This window comes from Teleopsis dalmanni, chromosome X, assembly GCF_002237135.1.
Source record: "Teleopsis dalmanni isolate 2A chromosome X, ASM223713v2, whole genome shotgun sequence".
Classification (NCBI taxonomy): Eukaryota; Metazoa; Arthropoda; class Insecta; order Diptera; family Diopsidae; genus Teleopsis; species Teleopsis dalmanni.
In genome coordinates this window covers 11,766,553-11,771,476 of record NC_051848.1, presented here as the reverse complement: position 1 = coordinate 11,771,476, position 4,924 = coordinate 11,766,553, and positions in this window count along the sequence as shown.

Below are 4,924 nucleotides of genomic sequence, written 5' to 3'. Positions count from 1 at the left end.
GGAGAAACTTTAATTAATATGTTACTTACATTCGCACTGCCTAAGCTCAAGTTTGCTTGTTGCTGACCAGCAAACTCGCAAGTTCCACTAAACACGAACAAACGTTGACAAAAGTTGAATGCCCTCCAAACATAGAACGTAATCGAAATTATTCGACAACGCCCACAACAAAAACTGAAAGTAACACACCCGCACAAACCTCGACTACTCCAATACTATTCCAATCAGCATTACAGCATCGCAACATCGCAACATCAGCTGCGTTGGTGGCAGTCAACAGTAGTCAGCATCCCTGTCGTCTTGGTTTTGTAATCACTATAAACATTAACCCTTCAATCCGCTTAAGTGAACTAATGAGCAATTAATTTCGAAAGAGCTTGGCATGGAGTACTGTAAAGTGAATTTGGCACTCCAACGCGTGTAAAACTTAATAGAGAAACTAATCGGACTGCCTTGGAAAAATATAAAATTGTGCTGCTATTTTCCGCTGCTGTACCCATTGTTGTTCAGCATGTCTGAGAAAGTAAAACACTTTCGATCTGCGAAAAAGAAACCCAAACACTTAAGAAACCAAACTAAACCAACGATGGCATACCAACTGCACGAGACAAGAAAGTCATATCGGAAGCAAACGCAAACGAGAGCAGTGCAAACGGCAACGGAAGAAATAACTCAATGAGAGGTACGAATAGAATAGTCCCTAAATGGGTAAAAGCACACCTCGGCAAATATGATGATGATAAATATCTTATAGTTTCAGCAATAACTACAGAATTGTAGTCAGAATTTTTAAATAGCCACACAATTTTAAGCTCTTAAATCGAACTAAGAAGATGAAAGGGGTTTTGAGGCAATAGTTTCGAATCCGTGGCTAAATTTCGCTAAGGTATGCGATGGAATTATTATAACAGTTTTTGTGAAGAAAAAAGTTTTAATAAATAATGACCGAAAATCCTCTTAACAGGTATTTAAGAATAGTAGCAAGAATACAAGTAGCGAGAATCCAAGTATTCAAGATATAAAAACTTAAAAGTTTTTCATAGTTAAATTAATTTTTATATATTTCGCTTATATATTTACACAAAAATGCACATATTTGCTCCTTTAGTTTGTACCTAAACTCTGACACCTATTACTGAGCAACACTATTTTGATCCACATGAGGAGGCGCAGAAAGCCCCGTGACCAAATTTTAATTGAAATTTCTAAATTTCTCTTCTTTTGAATTTTAAAATTTACATTTACATTCATAACACCAATTTTATATTTGATGTTACTATGACACTTTAGGTCACATGTGACCCTAGAACAATATACTACTAAAACGATATATAAACTTTATGATGTAAATTTCAATGCCTCCGATCATAAAAGTGTTTTAGTAGCTATTATGTTTAATCTTTCGCCTTCTTAAAGGCGAAACCTGACCTGACTTATTAAAAGTCGGCTTCTCACCGACATCTAATAAGGGCAACTTAAATTGCTTACATCCAATACGATTTCAGCTATATGCAACACCATTTTAGGGGTTTCATTTTCCACATCTATTATTTCGGGAACTGTGATCAAGAAAAAAATCGCCGTACCCATTACCGAGTCAAGGAAACTAAGTATATTTTTTACTTTCACATATTTCAAAGATACTATCATTTTAAAAGTTGTAAATGTCAATAGTTTATTGTATTTAATTAACATACCGCTTTACGACTAAAAAGTGAAATGAGAATTTTTGCAGAACTGAAGAAAATATTTCAAATATGGTTTAGTGTGTCGTGTGAAGAAGTGATAAATTCGCTAAAGCGTCTATAATTTACGAGAATTGGTTTCATTTGTTTGATAGAATGTATTTTCATTAGAGTATTCGCACCTAATGAGGCGTGGTATGACACATTCATGGCGACGCTATTCAAACATTGTTGAGGCAATAAATTAAAAATTGTTTCCAGCGTAAATCAAATAAATTCTCAAGCGATTTTATTGATATTTTCCTTGTTGAGCCTTGACATGCAAACTTCCGATTATGTTCGAAACTGAACTTTCCTATCCATACCCGCGCACAAACGCAACTCAACACGAATATCTGGGCTAATATAGCCAGTTTCGGTGTTGAATCCCTTGCGTCACTCCATTTCTTAGTCGCACTCAATCCCGACCTTGCCAGCAAATTTTGTCATCGGTTTGTTGTTAGATTTCCAATTTGTTATTTGCAATTTGGAATTCGTAAAATCGTAATTTGAAGTTTGTACTTTGGATTGTAATTTAGAGACTTGAACGCGTTTCTAATGCGAAGTGGGAGAGTTTACCTTTGCACACGCGGTGACGCCGTCAAATTGAGAATAACTGCGCTAACCGGCAAAGCGGAAACTCGCTAAAACTTTCAGCCAATGAATTCAAATATATGTCAGTTCTTGGCTAATGGGAAAAGTTTAACTTGTGTTGGCATTAATTCTGAAATATTCAGATTGAAATTTGCTCTGCAGGCAGGTGGTGATGTTGGCTTTACGACACCTCAAATTCACCAGCACTAGACTGATGTAGGGTCTATGAAGCTGTAACTGTTTTATTTCGTTAATTTTACGGAAAATCCAGTTTTATGATTTTAGTTTTGGAAATCACCAGTGGAGGTAAACTTCTCTTCTTAAGCTCACCTTTTCAGCGTCAACAAATTTTTATATAAGTTTCAGAATAAAATCAACGAACTTGGTAACAATAGGACCATTTACTTGTATCTAATAAAATGTTGTAAAGTTTTTAAGCCAAAAAACGATAACAATTTAAAATTATTTTATTTTATTACGCAGAATAATAGCTACCAGTTTATAAAAACATCTAGTTTTATAATAAATAGTATTTAAAAGATAGAGTAAAGTAATCCCGCGAAACCAATATACCGTGTTATAGGAATACACGTTATAGGAATATTCCCGTATTTCCCGTATACACACGTGCAAACTTGCGCAAAACTAATTATGAACTGTACAAATCTCCGCGTTATATGGGGGATGCCCGTATTATACGGCGAATTACGTTATAGGAAGGATTTTTGTATAAAATCACTCTATATGTTCGTAGTAACGTAAGGATAAAAAACTCTCAACTACCGCTCGTATGTTTTGCTCAATAATGTATTTACATTTAATTTTTTGAAAAGATACTAATTCCAATCTATTATAAAGACGTTAAATATCTAACTGAACTCTGTAAACTATACTGAATACAATATTTTTCGGTTCAACACGGTTGATTGATTGGTTGTAGTGACAGATCAGTAGATAATTTTCCATTGACCTCAATTAGCGAATTTTCGCCGTTTGACTACCACTTTCGTAGCAAGAAACTTTAAGATAGAAAGATACTGACAAATTCCTTCCCGTGAAGTTTAAATAATTTAATATGTCGGTTTCCAAAAAAGCACTTCCCTAAAAACCTATTTTTTCTGAACGCCGGGCACTTATAGAGAAAATTTTTAATGGATTCTTTTTTCTGAAAATTCCACAACTTTTTTAATAAGTATTATAAGGAGTTCATGATTTCTCTGCGTGGGTTCCTATATATCAGTGACCGGAGAAAACTACAGTCAGCTTTGCAGTAATCACACACATGAATTCTCGGTGAAAACGAAAGTGTTTTCCATTTGTTATTAGTAAGTTGAAAAAAGTAGAGGTGAATACTTTTGTTGACAGACTCCGAGGAATATTAACCGGTGCCTTTAAGGATATATTTAGGAAAGCATCAAGATAAGCCAAATCGAAATAGCTTTCTCATTCCCGTCAATGTTTCTATATTCACGAATCCATATACGAGAAGCCACCATAGTTTGGAAAATAATGTTGGAACTAGCATATAAAGCTCCTCTATTGACAAACCCAAATCATTTTCAAGAAGTAACAATATATAAGAGGTGACAATATTGATCTGAAATTTAATTAAGAAGTTACAGGAAGGTTAGAATCACTACTTTTGTAGAACATAGCTATTATTTTTAACTTATTAAGTTTTAACATAATCGTGCAGGTGACTATGATATATAGTTCGTTTATTCTAGAAATTACCCAAAAATTAAAATTTAAGGAGACAACAAAAACCTTGAAAATGTCAAGAAGTGAGATAATTCCCATTTGGTATTAGCTTTGTATTATTAGCCTTGTATTAGTAACAAAGACACTAACATATTGATATTTCCAAACGATTGTTAGATATGTTGCACGACTATAATAAAAATTCTTGTTTATGTTATGTACAATACATAAAATATGAATCTTTCATTATATATTACAGTCAAATCGGCAATCAGCTGTGTGGACAGCAACCATGTGGAACCTGTCCAGGTTATTAGGGTTTTATCTTCTGAGTTTTAAGACTGCGAGTATTATATAACATTGCTGGTCCATTTGGATGAAGTAACCGTGGAAAATTAAACTTAAAATGAAAATAAAAAAATCCTATTTCACCTAGACAGTAGAAAGTCTTACATAGTCATTGGTGACTATGGCGAAATTGTATAAATTATTCTTCAGATTGCTTTATAATTCAGCAAAATCATCGATCATAATCTATTTGCAGACCTCAAAAGTAGCCTGTAAAGAAAAAAATGTGGGCCCAACGAAAAGTGATATTCAAAACGGTAGAATTGATGCTTTTTTTAGCGAAAAAGCATCGAAATATTTGATAAAGGTTGGAAATAACATATCAGCCAGGAAGAACAGTATTTTGTTGTTTAGTAGTCCTTCCGCGAACTACGCAACTGCGGTGTGGTGCGTCAAAATATGACTCCATAAATGATATGATGGCGTAAATTTTGAGAGTTCTTACTATATTTTTTTTTAATACTTTTCCGTTTTTCTGAACTTAAAAGTGGAAGATATTTATAATAATTTTATCAAAATTGTTAATTTGTCCTTGCATACATTTTCTTCCTTCCAAA